This window comes from Symphalangus syndactylus, chromosome 12, assembly GCF_028878055.3.
Source record: "Symphalangus syndactylus isolate Jambi chromosome 12, NHGRI_mSymSyn1-v2.1_pri, whole genome shotgun sequence".
NCBI classification, from domain to species: Eukaryota; Metazoa; Chordata; class Mammalia; order Primates; family Hylobatidae; genus Symphalangus; species Symphalangus syndactylus.
Window position 1 is genome coordinate 86,188,382 of NC_072441.2, and position 17,468 is coordinate 86,205,849.

Consider the following 17,468-nt stretch of genomic DNA (forward strand, 5'->3'; position numbering starts at 1 on the left):
AAGGGAGGGGGAAGGGATAGCATTAGGAGATATACCTAATGTAAATGATGAGTTAATGGGTGCAGCACACCAACATGGCACATGTATACATATGTAACAAACCTGCATGTTGTGCACATGTATCCTGGAACTTAAAGTATAATAATAAAACAAACAAACAAACAAACAAAAAACAACAAAAAAAGAAAGTAAAAGAAAAATTCTCCATAGCTGATAGGATGGTGTAAATTCATTTCTGAAAAGTTGGCTCTGCCTCTCATAATAAGTTCAAGGATCCATTAGAGTAGAATGCCCTCTGCTGTTATAGATAAAACTTATTTTTTTCCTTGAAAGAGAAAGCTCAGCTGCTGACCCACCCAGGTGAGGGCTTCTGCTTGTTATTACTTTGCCCCTGTTCCTAGGTGATCCATATAGGGTCATCCTGGTTGTACGCTGCACAACTCCAGCAGAGGCAGTCAGTCCCATTGAGCACAATGTGAATGGTACCTACCCCAACTACCCTAGGAGGTGCACATGGCACAAACTGCACAGCAGAATATGGTGTTCTGAGGCTACCCCTAATGTAAATGAGGACAAAGAAGAACAGTGAGTCAGGCCTAGTCACCACCTGAGTCTTCCGTGTGTACCTCCTCCTGCTTGGGTCCCAATCTCTTGCAAGGCCTGGAGTCCTAGCTCTCCCACATGGACATGATTGCTTTCAGGTATTACAGTCTTCTTGTGATCAGCCTGCTTCCACAGGCCCATCAAGCTATCCAGGGTCTTGCTATAGATAGGATTTCAGGAATGTTTCTTCTGGGGAGTAGTCTGAGTGGGTCATGGCCAATGACTTAGGTAAGGGGGCAGTGTTTCATGAATTCATTCAGCATTAATTCAGCACCTGTTAGGTGCCTTCGACTATGCTAAGTTGTAGCAATTATATGGAGAATGTGATGAGATACAGCACTGGAGAAAGTTCCCACTGTAATCAGATAGGGACTTTAATGGAGTAGATAGATCAGATAAAGGGTAGAAATTTATGCCAAGCTCTGCTTAGGTACACTGAGACTGAAGAGCTAGTGGGACATCCCTTCAGATGCTGATTTTGTATAGAGTTTGAAGAGTTTCTTGGCTAAGAAGTTAACCTATACCCACTGCAGGGATTCAGCTAACTGGCATTTCCAGTGGAGTGATGAGACAGAAGTCTATTTACACACTTTATTCCTCTTTATGATCTAAATACATGTTGTTCTTTCTGTTGTATCATTCTTCTTCATTTCACCTTCACAGAACTAATTAGTCCATGTAAAAAAGGAAGACAAAAAATCAATAAGGATGTAGAAAATGTGAACAGTACTATCAATTAACTTTAATAGATATTTATATAACACTACATTCAGCAAATGTAGAATGTATATTTCAAATGCATACAGGATATATTCAAGACACATTCGTTTTATGGTCCGTTAAGTAAGTATCAAAGGATTTTAACCAAATTTCCTACAAAGGAGATTTGTAGGAAACCTCTGCCTCCCAGGTTCAAGAAATTCTCCCTGCCTCTCACTCTCCTGAGTAGCTGGGATTACAGGTGCCTGCCACCACACCTGGCTAATTTTGTATTATTTATTTATTTATTTAGACAGAGTCTCACACTCTGTCTCCCAGGCTGAAGTGCAGTGGCACGATCTCGGCTCACTGCAAGCTCCGCCTCCCAGGTTCATGCCATTCTCCCGCCTCAGCCTCCCAAATCGCTGGGACTATAGGCACCCACCACCACGCCCGACTAATTTTTTGTATTTTTTTTTTTTCAAGACGGAGTCTTGCTCTCTCTCCCGGTCTGGAGTGCAGTGGCGTGATCTCGGCTCACTGCAAGCTCTGCCTCCTGGGTTCACGCCATTCTCCTGCCTCAGCCTCCCCAGTAGCTGGGACCACAGGCGCCCACCACCACACCTAGCTAATTTTTTGTATTTTTAGTAGAGACAGGGTTTCACCATGTTAGCCAGGATGGTCTCGATCTCCTGACATCGTGATCCACCCACCTCGGCCTCCCAAAGTGCTGGGATTACAGGCGTGAGCTGTCGCGCCCAGACAATTTTTTGTATTTTTAGAAGAGACGGGGTTTCACCATGTTCGCCAGGCTGGTCTTGAACTCCTGATCCCAGGTGATCCGCCCACCTCAGCCTCCCAAAGTGCTGGGAATACAGGCTTGAGCCACCGCACCAAGCCCCCAGTTCTTAATAATGCATGGATCAAAGAAAAAAACTCAAGGTGAATTAGAAATTAAAAACACGTGTCAAAAATTTGTGGAAAGCCACTAAAATGGTACTAAAAGGAAATTTCACAGTTTTAAATGTTTATAAACAGGAAAGATTGCTAGAATTTATTATCCAAAATTCTACCTTAACGTAGTAAAAATTCAAGTAAACCCAAAATAATAGAATGGTAACAATAAAGATAAGCGTTGGTATCAATTATATAGAGCAAAACAACAATAGAAAATAATAGTAAATCTAAAATTGTTTGTAAAGATAAATTAATAAATCTCCAGCAAAACCAAAAAAGAAGATATTCACAAATTACTAATGCACTATCATACTAATGTAAGAGGGTCCAGAGCTATGGATGTAAAAAGGATAATAAGGAATCATTGTGAACAACTTTATGTCAACAAATTCCATAGCCTAGATGAAATAGGAAAGGTCTTCACTGTCCACAGCCACACTCTGTGTGGCCAGTGTCCACCTGCTGCTTCTTTCTTTTGGGCAGCATTTTTGTGGCTTCTTCAGGGATTTCCCCACCGGGATCTTTCACTTGCAATTCCCTGACATTGATGAAGCCCGCTGTAGCCAGCTACTTAGAACATTCCCCTTATCCCTTGACTGCCAGTGGACTTCCCCTCAACATGCCCTCTGCTGAGGTCACCTCATCCTGCATCCTTGTGGACAAGGTCACTTTCAAGATGATCCAGTCTGGTTCACAGGGAACCATAGGAAATATGCACCTTTCCTGCCAAACTCTGAGTGAGGAGGTTATTCCTGATGCAGTTTCATCTTTGCATTCTCTTATTACAGGAGGGTTCATCCAGTTACTCACATTTAGACCCTTTCAAATGTAAGTCAGATACCAGTACCAGGGCCTTCCCAACTCCAAAAAGAATGCGGTCAGCTTTGTAAGAGATTTTCTGTAACCTCCATCATTTTGTTTGAGAGAAGAGGGTGGAAGATGACGTAACATATAAAAAACTCTCTTAAAAGAAATTCCTTACTATCAATCTATTCTTAGAAAATTCTTGTCCTTCTCTTAAAAATCTAGAGGCTCATATGGCAAAAAGCATTTTTCCAATCTCTTAGCATTTCCAACACAAATGGTCTATGATGTATTTTCTTGCACATTTGATCTGGTACTTATTTTTCTAGGTGTGCCAAAACCTCAATACTGCACAGAATAAAAATCACAATTAAAATTTTATGAGAGCCATATATATTTTATTAATTATAAGGAAAATATAGGAGAGTATTACACCACCTCCACCCAAAACAAATGCCAAAATAAATACTCATTGAACATTTTGGTTCTCCCTAATGTTCTCCTTCACAATGTGATATAAAACAAGCATTGACCCTAAGCTTGACAAACAGATGATAGATAGGTAGGTAGGTAGGTAAATGATAGATAGATAGATAGATAGATAGATAGATAGATAGATAGATATATAGATGATAGGGTGGTAGATAATTTTTCATCAGCTTTAATTGCCACTCATATAGATTGCAGAAATAAAAACAAATCTATTCCTTCATCATGTGCAACGTCTTTGCAGCTTCTCCCTTCAAAAGATGGAATTTTTCTTCACCCCTAGAATCTGGGCTGCCTTAATAACTTGCTTTGGCCAATAGGATGGTAGCGGACATGTTGCAAACAGAGCTTTGAAAAGCATTTTCCCATTTAGGGCTTGCCTTCTTGCTGCTCTGGGAAGCTCTGCTGTGAGGTGAACAAGCCCAGGCTAGCTACTTGATGATGAGAGACGTGTTGCCCACCACCTGTCCCTGTCACCCCCAGCAGAGATACCTAATTGTCCTACGGCTGACCACAGACCCATGAGTGAGTCCAGCTGAGAAACGAACTGTCTAGCTGAGCCCAGTTCAGATTGCTGACCCATAGAGTTATGAGCTAAACAAACAGCAGTTGTTAGTTGCTAAATTTTAAAGTAGTTGGCTACATAACAATAGATAACTGATACGCCCATTTTACATACCCTTAATAAATGCTCTGTTTTTAAGTATGTTAAGGAAAGATGAATTATTTATTTACACTAAAAATTACAAGGGTACAAGGGGGCTATAAACAAATTATTTTCCTCTCATTACACCTACACTGTAGCATTACTAAGTTCTGCCTCTCTCTAATGATTCTTTATCCTGACAGAAGAATCATGGTTCATTCATGAGTATCCTGTTGCTCTCTTTCCACAGAGCCTAGCACAGTGATTGATATACAGTTGATAATCACAAATATATGTTGACTAAATTAATGGTGTTTGAATAAAAATAAAAAGAGACTTATTCTAAGTATTGAGAAAATCAAGAATGAAAAGAGATAGAGCATATTCTTTGTCTTTTTCACCTTAAAGCTTAAATTTTCTTTCTATATTTATTTTTTCATGTATATAAAAAACACTAGGATCTCCTCCACATATTTTCAGCCTACAATTCATATTACTTCATCTCTTTATTCCTAATTTCAAAAAGTGGTGACATGCCCTGAAAAAGGTGGAGAAAGTCCTGATACAGGAAAGTGACAACTCCAGCCCAAACTATATGGAATAATAATAGTGTAGGTACACAGAAAATGACCCGAAGAATCTGGAAGGAGTGGACTTCAGATAGGATTAGAACAGAAAGTATTCTCTTTGTTAATGTGAGTAAGGAAAATCACCATTTTCTTAGCAAAGAAAGACTGGAATTAAGCATCAGAAACTACTGTATCATATCCTTAGTTGCTACATAAAAGACATATTTGAATTATTTTATATACATCTCATTACAGAGCATAGACTTAACCACTTGTAATCAATTCTTTCATTGGAGGGGCATAATATTGACATAAGTCCCGACAACACCTGTGACACATCTCAATCCTGCTAAAGAGCCCTATTTGCTTTTTTCTTTCCTCTCATGAGCCCCTGTACTAAACAGTTTATTCTGGAGTAACCAGAACAGGAGCTTTTTAACACGAGAATGACTATCTTAAATAAAGTCTACATTGAGATTAAGGCCAGTCAAAGAACCCACTTGGGGTACAGCAGGGGCTTAGGCAATCAAGATTAATAAATAACCTGAATACACCATGACACAGTGGGTGTATTCAGGAATTTGAGGGGCTTTTGACATTGGAAAATATGTTAATATAATTTACTGTATTAATAGGTTCAAGAAGATAAATATAATTGCCTTCATAAATGCTGAAAAAGTCTGATGAAACCCAACAGCCATTCCTCATAAAAGTCTCTTAAGAAAACAGGAATTTATAGATGCTTCCTTAACATGTTACAAGTATATTTATCTAAAATCTAAAACCAGAATCTTATTTAATGAGGAAATATTAAAAGTATTTCCACTAAAGTCATAAAAAAGGCAAGAATTCTCACTATTTACCATTGTTCTGGAGGCATTATTCAAAGTAGTTTAAATAGAGAAAACAGTTAAATATATAAGACATAAACAAGAAAAAAAGGCTATTGATATCTACAGATAACATTATAGTACATCTGGAAAACATTAAGAATAAATGGTAAAGATAACACAATAAAATAATTTAAGAAAGTAACAAGATATAAAATTAAACTGCAAAATTAATAAAATTTATATATCCAAATAATGGCACATATTGTTGGAATTATGTTATTAAAAACATAAGACGAAAAAATTTAAACAGCAATAAAAACACATAATACTTAGAAATAAACTTAACATGTGTACACCAAAATTATCTGAGACAGGTCTCAATCAATTTAGAAGTTTATTTTGCCAAGGTTAAGGACATACTCACAACACAGCCTCAGGAAGTCCTGAGAACATGTGCCCAAGGCAGTCAGACTATAGTTTGGTTTTATATATTTTAGGGAGACATAAGACATCAATCAGTACAGCAGTCCCCAACCTTTTTGGTGCCAGAGACTAGATTCATGAAAGACAATTTTTCCATGGACCAGAGGGGTTGTGGGTATAGTTTGGGGATGATTTAAGTGTATTATATTTGTTGTGCACTTTATTTCTATTATTATTGCATTGTAATATATAGTGAAATCGTTATACAACTCAGCATAATATAGAATTAGTGGGAGCCCTGAGCTTGTTTTCCTGCAACTAGATGGTCTCATATGGGCATGATAGGAGACAGTGACAGATCATCAGGCATTAGAGTGTATGCAACCTAGATCCCTCTTATAAGGTGTATGCAACCTAGATCCCTCTCATGCGCAGTTCACAGTGGGGTTCAAGCTCCTATGAGAATCTATGGTCACTGCCCATCTGACAGGAGGCAGAGTTCAGGTGGTAATGCAAGTGATGGGGAGCAGCTGTAAATACAGATGAAGCTTCATGTGCCTGCCTGCCATTCACCTCCTGCTGTGCAGCCCAGTTCCTAACAGGCCATGGAACAATACAGGTTGGGGACCCCTGAATCAATACATATGAGATATACATTGGTTCAGTCCGGAAAGGCAGGACAACTCGAGTTTCGAGGAGGGCTTCCAGAACATAGGTGGATTCAATTCTGATTGGCAATTGGTTAAAAGAGTTTATCTAAAGACCTAGAATCAATAGAAGGGAGTGTCTGGGTTAAGATAGCAGTTGTGGAAACCAAAGGCTTTTTTTATGCAGATGAAGCCTCCAGGTAACAGGCTTCAGAGAGAAGTGATTGTAAATGTTTCCTCTCAGACTTGAAAGGGTGCCAGATTCTTAGTGAATTCTCTCCTGGATCAGGAAGAGGATTCTCTTCAGAATATAGGTTTTCCCCACAAGAGAAAGCTTGGCAGGGCCATTTTAAATATGTCAAAAAAATATATACTGGGGTAAAATACTTTGATTTCTTTTAGGGACTATTATCTGTCATGTTATCTTATTGCTACAAAGAGTCTGCTTTGTCAGTCCTAAGGGCTCTGTTTTAATGTTAATGCTGGTCAGTTGTGCCTGAATTCCAAAGGCAGGAGGGTATAATGAGACATATCTGACCACCCATTCCTATCATGGTTTATACTCATGTTTAGGGTTAACTTTGGAATGCCTTTGGCCAAGAGGAGGGCTCCATTTAGTTGGTTGGGGTGGGGGAGGGATTCGAATTTTATTTTTGATTTACACAAGAGATGCTCAAAACCTAAAATCACAAAAGTACACTTGAGCAAGTGGAAAGACATTCTTATTTTTGGTTAGGCATCATCGAGCTAGACAAATTCCCACTAAAGTTCTTATGAGGGAGAAGAGAGGACTTGTGCTTACAGTGGAATGGTAAATGGCAGTGGAGAGTGTTGAGGGAGTGCTGGAGGGGGAAAATCATCCTTTTTCACTATTGCATTAAAGATTGGCTCAGGAAATCAGTGTAATACCTGTGGGATGAAAGTTTGATGAGAAGCAGGATACTTGTTTGGTCTTAAAGCGTCTCCTCACAAATTTCTTACTAGGTGCAAGTGGGGGAAAGTGTAACTACAGTGAGGAGAAAAAAAGACAGCACCTTGACTACATAATGGAAACTGACATTGTCAGTGAGGGGCAGATGGACATCTTGAGCATTGACTTGTGATACACTAAGGCAACAGCATCACGTATGTCATTTTCTTGCTGGGAATTCATGAGAAGCATCAGACAGATTCAAAATGAGAAATATCCTTTTCTTAAAAAAAAGAGTCAAAGGAACAATATACCAAATATATATATATATAAAATTCTACAGGTATATATATATAATTCTACAGGTATATATATAGAGAGAGACATATATAAAATTCTACAGGTATATATATATACCTGTAGAAATGCTCCAGATTAAAGGAGACTAAGGAGACATAACAGTTAAATTACTGTAGACTATATCCTCCACTGGATCCAGGAGGAAAAAAAATACTATAAAAACCATTATTGGGTCAATTAAAATTACAATACAGGTGATAGATTAGATAATTATTATCTCTTTATACCATTTCCAGCCTCTTTTCAAGAGGCAGCATACCCCAATTGATAAAAGAGAAACTAGGACCTTGAAAAAAGAAAACATATTCCTCTGCCCAGACAACGTGGAGGAAACATGTGTGGATACACAGAGAGGATTGGCAGAACCTGAAGGAGAGAAACGGGCTGAATAGAACAGATGGTTCTCTCAGTCACGCAGATTAAAAAATCATCTCCTTGATGAGGAAGGATTGAAGTTGCATGGTACAATATTCCCAAGGCTAAGCAGAGAGCGCTCATGAGTAAACTGTGTATGTGTCTCCTTACAGAGAACTTATTTCACCATTAACATAACATCACCTCTTCAGGTAGCTCTGCTTTACTCTCTTCTTGTGAGCCCCATACTGACTCATTTATTTTGACATTAACAGAATAAGGGCTTTTAACATGGAAATTTCTATCTTTCACAGGGCCTAGGTTTAGAATCAGAGATGTCCAGGGAATAAGCTTTGAATCACAGAAGGGCTAATTAAGGCTAATAAGCAGTAGGAAGCAAGCTGGCCTCCCTACTTTGTGCTCCTCTGAGGTGTGAATCTGTAAACTACTTGCTTTACTGTCACTTTTGATTTCCCATTTAAAAGAGGAACATGAATGTGGATTAAGCAAGGCTACCTAAATATTTAATAAAAGGTGGAAATGAAAAGTGATCACCCGAGCAAAATTTAAAAAGCATAAATCTAATCAACAGAACTACCAAAAAAGAGCCAATATATGCTGTTCAAGGCCACACAACTAGTAAGTGACAGAGTGGGAATTAGAACTAGGTCTACCTTGCTCCAAAACCCAAAACTCATGCTCTTAGCCTCTGCACTATAATGCTGCTTTTTTTTTTTTTTTTTTTTTTTGAGACGGAGTCTCACTCTGTCACCCAGGCTGGAGTGCAATCTTGGCTCACTACAACCTTCACCTCCAAGGTTCCAGTGATTCTCCTGCCTCAACCTCCTGAGTAGCTGGGATTACAGGCACCCACCACTATGCTCAGCTAATTTTTGTATTTTTAGTAGAGACAGGGTTTCACCATGTTAATCAGGCTGGTCTTGAACTCCTGACCTCAGGTGATCTGCCTGCCTCGACCTCCCAAAGTGCTGGGATTACAAGTGTGAGCCATTGCACAAGGCCAATGCTGCTTTTTAAATATGGTTCCAGGAAAGTCCAGAAAATCAGGGTAGAAGTTTTACGGCAGAGCACACCAGGGACACAAGGACAGCTAGAGACGGTTTTGCTGCCAGCAGGATGTGGGCAGCCAGTCCGGGTTCAGCCAGGGCACCCTGGACAGGCAGGCTCACTGAGTTTCCTCACTGTGGACTCCAGTCTTTGGGTTGCCATAACCTGTTCTCTGTTCTCTTGGATCCGTCATTGCACATACCTAAAGAAAAGAAAACCATTGTGATTCTGTCATGACCCTAAGGGAGGCCACAGTGCAGGTGTCCTGTCTGCCCTGCAGCATCCACAAGGGCCCAGACTAACAGGGTCAGTGGTGGAGTTTTAACTCCTAAGTCCTTAGAACCTCCTTCTTGTGAATGATTGGAAATTTTCTGCACTAATCAACCCTGAGATTTTGTGATTTTAAAAATGTATTAATAATAATCAGCCATCAGTAATGGAATATCTATAAATAGGCAATGTAACTAAACATTTACAGTCATAGAGAGCTTATGGTATCTGGGTCAACTTATTCTATCCTCAGTTTTTTCTTCTGATGAGTTGACAGAAAAATGTTTTCCTGTAATTTCCATATATAGGTAGAGATTTCTCTTCAGGAATCGCACAGAGCAAATTTAATGTAAGTGTCTAAAGACTGTGCTCATGCTCCCTGAATCCTAAGTCCTGAATCTGTTCCTTGTGTGACATAATATGGAGCTGCTTCTCCATCCTGGTCACTGTGAGGCATGGAGGTAGGTGAAAAAATGAGAACAACAGAAGAGAATCAAAGCTACTATCTGCAAGTGTTTGCAGATGTGCACTGGAAAGAGCAACCGAACCCACAAGAATCTAGATCTATAGCTCATAGAAAGTGTATAGCAGCCTAGGAGAGGCCTGGTCATTCTGATAACTATCTCAGAACATCAGGTTTTGCCTTCTCTAGCCTAGAAAGCATACCTCCAGTGACTGTCACTGGTGGGCCCCACCCAGCTCCAAGGCCAATCAATCCTAAGCAAGACAAGTGCATATTAAGAGCCTTGTCTTGGCCACGAAGGACTGAAATGAATCTTCCTGGTGGTAGGCGTCCTGAACGACCTGAAACCTATTAGCTCTCACGTCTTTGATGATGCAAACTCCATCTTGACAGAGTACTTATTTCCTGCCAGTTGTTCCTCCTGAAGACACTAGTGCCTCCATCTCCCAGCCCACACAAGACAATGTGTACATAATGGACAAGAAGTAGAGCCAAAGTTGGCGTTTCTGGCAAGTTTAAAGGCTCAGTGATGTTCTTTCACAGCTAATACCTTCATTCAAGCATTCACTGATTCAGTAACCATTTATTGCATGCCAAGCACTGGGATTATAAGGGGGAACAACTCGGACGGTTTCCTACTTTCAGAGTCCACAGCCTAGTAATTGACATATGCAATCCATAGAAATTCAGGTGAAAGAAACTGTGCTTACAGGACTCTGTAAGTCCCCCACCAACTTTAGGTTACTGTAATTAGGCAATAGCATAGCAACAACAACAAAAGTTCATTGGGAGAAAAAACATTAGCTCATCCCAAGTTTGGGCCAGGGGAGCTCCTGAGGACTGAAACTTTGGAAACTACTCAAAGAGCCTCGGGGGCAGGGGTTTCACAATGATGCCAAACAAACCAGAAATGGGGCTTATTTTTCATCAGAGTACATTGCAGGGCATCTTCTAGCCTTTAGTGTGTGTCTTATATCAATGTTCTTCAGAAAACTGTCTACTTCCAGACAGCTTTGGGCTCTTTCCCTAAAATCCCGCACCATTTGTCTCAGCTGGCAGAGCCTCCTGTTACTAACCTCATCTCAATTCCCTGAACCCCTTGGCTTCTGAAACTTCCACCTTCTCTCTCTTCTAGTCCTCTGTCTTAGACCTCATCATTGCCCAAAAATGCTTCTCCTCTGAAATATGAAATGCCACCAGCCAAACCTCTGAACATAGCTTCTCATTTCTTGAGCTTTCTAACTCTTTTTTCCAGCCCTTTCTCATTGAGGTCCCCATCCCCTAACTTGTTTCTATTTCCATTGTTTTAATCCGACCATTTCCTGATCTTCTTTAATCCTGATCCACCACGGTAAACAACTTGAGTTGGTCTCTCAACCATAGCCTAACTTGTCAGGTATTTGATTATGTAACAACCTGTCTTTTAACCCTGTTTACCTCAACACATCTTCAAGAAGGCAATAAAGGGAATGTCTCCATCTGTACTTCGTTACTGTCAGTGCAAACCCTGATGGAATCAAAACCTGCACTTACTCTTCATCCCTAGCCTTAAATTGAAGCCAAATGTTTCATAAACACTCAAATCTCAAGATATCAATCCTAAACCAAAGGTATTCTAGACCTACACCCGGTTATGACTCTAATGCCAAAACTCCCATAAATGTTGTCAGAAACACAAAAGTGAATTCACTTTAATACTATATCTATTTAATCCAAAATCACATGGAAAAACTTTCTAATCACACAGGTACTTGATATCTCCTAGAATATATTTTACACTTGATCTTAGCCAAAAGGCCGAGAAGCGATCCTAGAATATATTTTAATGCCAACCCAAATGCTAATCTTAGTTACCATGCAACATATTGACTTCAAAGTTATTTCTAGATAATTTCTGTTCAATTAGATTTGTAATCAGATGTACTGGATAAAAATATACAAAAAACAAACTAAAGTGTATGATAATTATAACTTTTCTATGATGTGTATAATTAAATTTAATTTCTATCTCTAATCTCCATTCTGCTTACTGCCAAATAAGTAAATAGATATTAATCTTGACGACTCAGGTTAATTTCAATTATGTCAGGGTTTTCTCACTCAGCCCGATATTTCCCTCTCCCACTTTTCTCTGAAAATGACTCTAGAATAAGGGGCAGGCATGCAGTGCAGAAAGGCACATGTTGCAGATCAGGTCCTTAGGAATCACTTTCTATCCATGTAGGCAACTGGAGCATGTCTTTTGGCCTTCAGGCTAGATCATTTCTCCAGGTTGATATCTGTTAAGATGTCCATATCCTTGCAGGTCATTCCATGCAATTTGCTTCCTTGTCCCAAATATGGCCCCCAGAGGAGATTTTGTGGGGCTCCTTCGGCTCACTAAATATAAATTCCTTAGGGACAGAGATGCTGCCTAAGTTGTACACCATTGTTCTCCCAGTTTGTAGCATAATACCTAGAATATAATACATACACAGTGAATGTTTGCTGATTGATAGACTGTTTGTTCCTTGGTTCGCCCACATAGCAATCTCTAACCTGTTTCGAAGTCCTGGCAGAATACAGGATTTCTTGTTGTCCAGAGCTCTGTATATAAAGCAGGTATGAATTTGGATTTTCCACAACTTATATGAAGGTTGAATGGAATCTGACACCCACAGCTCATTGAATTTCTTAAAACAGAGGTTGGGTATCACATGTCATGACACTACTGGATACCAATAAATTAGGTTCTGCTTTCTCATCAACATCCATTTTGAGAAGGTAGCACTTTCAAAAATACCAAAATTCAACCTCCAAAAGTTTTGAACAGTAACACAGACTTTTATAGACTATCTCTTGAGGAGACAGAAAGTTTGGGGAGTGATATGATGGATATTATAATACATGGCACATTAAAAAACTTTTTAAAATTATCCTTTAGAAATATCTTTTGTCAAATATAGTCATCATTGCATCAGCTCACCCTAAATCTCTTATTTTTCCCAAATTCCCAAATTTTCAGCTTCCTTTTCTCACTCTAGACCTCCTATCCCAATTTCCTTACTCTCTTGCCCCTCCTCTCACCACCCAGAGCTTTCTTTTATATTTTGTCTTTGGGTTCCTTCAAGTTCCCTCTCTTCGTTAGAAAGACCCTAAAAGCTGTGACTTCAAATCCAGAGGCTGACATGTAAAAGATGCTGCATTCAATAATATGCTAAGTAAATATCTATTAGAGTTGTGCTCCTGCCAGCTAAAATATAAAGAGAATTTAGAAAGCAATTAATTATTAGAACCCAGTCTAGTGGCAAAGAGGCCTGGTGGGAGATTGGTGAGGGGTGCTCATAGCCTCAAATCAGACTTGAAATGTTAAGATGCCCTTCAAATCCAAGGACACTGAGCTGCAAGTCCATTCCATTTATAGGACATGGATTTGAAGTCTCTACTGGCACAGAAATTATAAAACAAAACACAACTTATTTTTTTACAGTTTTGTAAAAAACAATCCCAGAAGTCTTGCTCTAGATCTCATGCCTCAACCCAAAGTTCAGGTCTCTATGAAGCATCAGTGCACTGACACTGTAAAGTCAAGGTGCCCAGCTGGTTATGACAGAGACTTCCAGTTGCACATCAATTATTCAATCCCCCCCTTCTTATTTGGTAAATGCAGATGATGGCCATGCGACCAGATGAACGTCCGGATTTCCCATCCACCTCCTTGTGGATAGGGGTAGCCACATGACTGCATTATGCGCAATGATATGTAGGTTGAAGTTGTTGGGTGGTACTTCTGGGAAAGCTTTTGTGAACCTCTTTGAAACAATTCAGTCTTTGCAGGAATAGCTATCTTTTAGGTGAAAGAAAAACAAGGTCCTAACATATTTAAGCCATCATGATTCAGGTTTTTGTAACTGCAATTAAGCAAATTCCTAATATTTAGTAACTCAAAATTACATCGAGATGCTAAAATTGTTTTTTTAATGATTAAGAGGGCTTAGTTCAATGAAGATGAAAATAAGAATTGAAATGATGAAGTAAACACATATTAATATTTTTCTACTTATTGAAAAGTGACCTTTGGATGTTTAGTGTTTTGAATATTTATAATATTTAAGATAATATGGAATATTATAGTATCTAATAAATTAGCCTTGAGATTCCAATTTTTAAAATATGTAACAAATAAGTTATTTAGAATTGTGGAGGGAGTTGAGAGGAAAAACAATCAACATTTACTTGAGCTCTAATATGTTTTGCACATATTTCTGTAAAGGTTTTCTAATTAAGAAGGAATTTTCACTGTATCCTAGGGAAACAGTTCTAAATACTCTAATTATCAGCATATTTTCTTGAAGACAGTATATTTTCATAATACTCCATGGCTTCAATATGATAATCTTAAATTGATGACTCTTATTTTTTATGTTTCTCTTCTTTTTGGTTCTCCTTTTCCTCTTCATTTAATAATTTACACAAGCTCTCATTTTTCTGTTTAGTATAACAAAGAATAGAATAACCAAATTCAGTAAGCGCAAAAATCTTATCTCAGTGTTTAGAAAAATGCGCAGTGGTATGCACAGCAAACAACTTGCCAAATGCATTAAACATTGAAGAGCAAAGGACCCTCAAGAGAAACAAGTATCGTAACTAAGAGTGTCAGAACTCCAAGCTTCTGATAGGAAACTTCTTTGGTTAAAAACACGGCAAGGGTTTTTAGTAGCAGCATGTAATTATACCAGCCCACCTTGATGATGCTCTATCTATCTCCTAACCACTGATTTAGAGAAATCACAGCACACCTGTCTATTTTCATGACCTGGCCTCATAAGTGACCAATTAAATAAACCAAACCACTGCATGGTTGAGAAAAAAATTGTTCAATAGAATTGTGGTTTGAAGTTAAAATTTAGAAGAGAAATGTACTCAGTTTGTAAACATAATTGAGAACTTAATAGTCACCCTATTTATAAGTGCAAGTTATTTGATTTGTGATTACTTAAGTACATGAGAAGATTTGTTAGACAATTTGCTGGAAAAGGAAATCAAATACAGTGCATTAAATTTAAAAATGCAGTTTATTGCAGCACTATTCATAATAGCAAAGACTTGGAACCAACCCAAATGTCCATCAATAACAGACTGGATAAAGAAAATGCGGCACAAATACACCATGGAATACTATGCAGCCATAAAAAAGGATGAGTTCATGTCCTTTGCAGGGACATGGATGAAGCTGGAAACCATCATTTTCAGCAAACTATTACAAGGACAGAAAACCAAACACTGCATATTCTCACTCATAAGTGGGAGTTGAACAATGAGAACACATGGACACAGGGAGGGGAACATCACACATTGGAGCCTGTTGGGGGGTTGGGGTCTGGGAGAGGGATAGCATTAGGGGAAATACCTAATGTAAATGATGAGTTGATGGGTGCAGCAAACCAACATGGCACATGTATATCAATGTTACAAACCTGCACATGGTGCACATGTACCCTAGAACTTAAAGTATAATAATAAAAATAAAATAAGAATTTAAAAATGCAGTTGAAAATGTCTAGGAAATTTAATTAACTAAGCTATTTAAAAATTCCTTTTTCAAAATACTCGTTAAATTTTCATTCTTGTAAACTTATATTTGGAAGTATTGTTTTAAACTGTAAGCATCTGAAAAGTCTTGTGTGTGCCTCCAAGCCACCCTCAAATACACTCCAAACCTCATACTGACACTCTCCTTTGGTTATACGAATCTGCCCAACTGAGCGGTACAAACAAGGAATTTTCCACAGAAGACAAGGATAGAGGAAATACAGAATATAAAATACTTTTGTTTTTGTCCCTGCCAACTTTTTATCCAGGGAAATTATTGTAATCTTTTCAAAGAGGTTTTTGAAATTTAATTGGGTCACTTTGGACCCCTGCAACTTCAAAGTTTATGCTCAGCCTTGATATCTTGATATTATTTTGTTCTTACTGGTTTGCCTGGCTCCTCCCTGCCGCCCTTTGGAGTGATTTTACCTGGCTCAGCCTACAAATGTTTGCCAGAATTCTTTTTAGAACTTTAGATTTTGGAAATTTGTAACATTTCTGATGGAAAATACATCAAGAGATCTGGCTGCTATCGTAGGAACATCTGCCTATATCATGCCTCTTGATAAGTGAGGATGACATGTTCACAGAGCTTTTTTCTTAACGAGTGCCACCAGATGTCACTCTTCTCCATAACTAAGATCAGTGCCTAGGGTATCCTTGCCTTCTCAAATCCTGTGAAGTCCTGGATTTGTGAACAAGTCTGTGCCATCCATGGGGAGCAGTGTTGGCATCAACTGGACCTTTCAGGATCTCATTTAATCTCCAATAATGTACCTCCCAGGTTGATCAACATGTAATCTTCCGGAGTATGCTCATAACTTTGAGTCTTCCTCTACTATCACTACTAGAATCCCCACGAGTTTTTCTCATTTATGATAGCATATGACCTCTAATTGTGGTTCCAAAATTTGTTTAATGGCATGCCTCACAACAGTCATTCAGTCCCTACAAGGCCCTGTCTTAGGTGCTAGTATAGGGCAGGGGGCTACCCAGAGATTTTCTCCTTCTAGGAAAGACTCTAATTTATTGGGAAATTGGATATTCATGGAAGTTGTGCATTTAAAAAAAAAAAAAGAAAGAGAGAGGGGGAGAGAAAGAAAGAAAAAGAAAGAAAGAGGAGAAAAAGAAAGAAAGAAGAAAGAAAGAAAGAAAGAAAAAAGAAAGAAAGAAGAGAAAGAAAAAAGAAAAGAAAAGAAAAGAAGAAAAGAAAAGAAAAGAAAAGAGAAAGAAAGTCTGACCTGTAGGGAGTTATTTTTTTTTTTTCCATGTCAATGAACTCACCTAATGCTCTAAGTCTGGTTCTCCATCCCAAATACCCAGGTCGAAACTGCATTATTTCCTCAGTGGGCATTATTAAGATATCACAGTTTTCTTCACAATATCTCTAATTTTTTGCGGGGCGCAGGGAGTATTTTGAGGAACATAATATGATGGGGATATATTCCTACTTATTTATGCCATAAGCCAGAGTGTGGTAGTCTTAGTAAAAGTTACCTGCTTCCTAACTATATTAGAAAAGAAGAAATGTTATTGTACAACACAAAACTGAATTTCCTCAGTATCTTTTTTTTAACACCTTTTCTCTCAAAAAGGCATTCAGCACAGCACCTGTTACTTCCAACACAATTTTAAAATCTCTTTCAATATTCTAGTTTTCCTACCTCTCTTCTTCTATTACCTCCTCTCCTATTTCTAACCTCCTTCTCTCTTTTGCTTAAAATATTTTTCTTTTGCAGCTACTTCTGTGCTCTTTCTCATGGAAATTAATCACTTCATTCTCAGCTTCTAGTTTTCTTCCT

General features: G+C 38.5%; 1 non-coding gene across 1 annotated transcript; it reads right to left on the bottom strand.

The window, feature by feature from the left end:
* Positions 1-11,711: 11,711 nt before the first annotated feature.
* Positions 11,712-11,904, bottom strand: LOC134734934 (U2 spliceosomal RNA). The gene has a single exon (XR_010117811.1). It is a non-coding gene; the product is annotated as a U2 spliceosomal RNA (small nuclear RNA).
* Between the last annotated feature and the right edge of the window lie 5,564 nt (positions 11,905-17,468).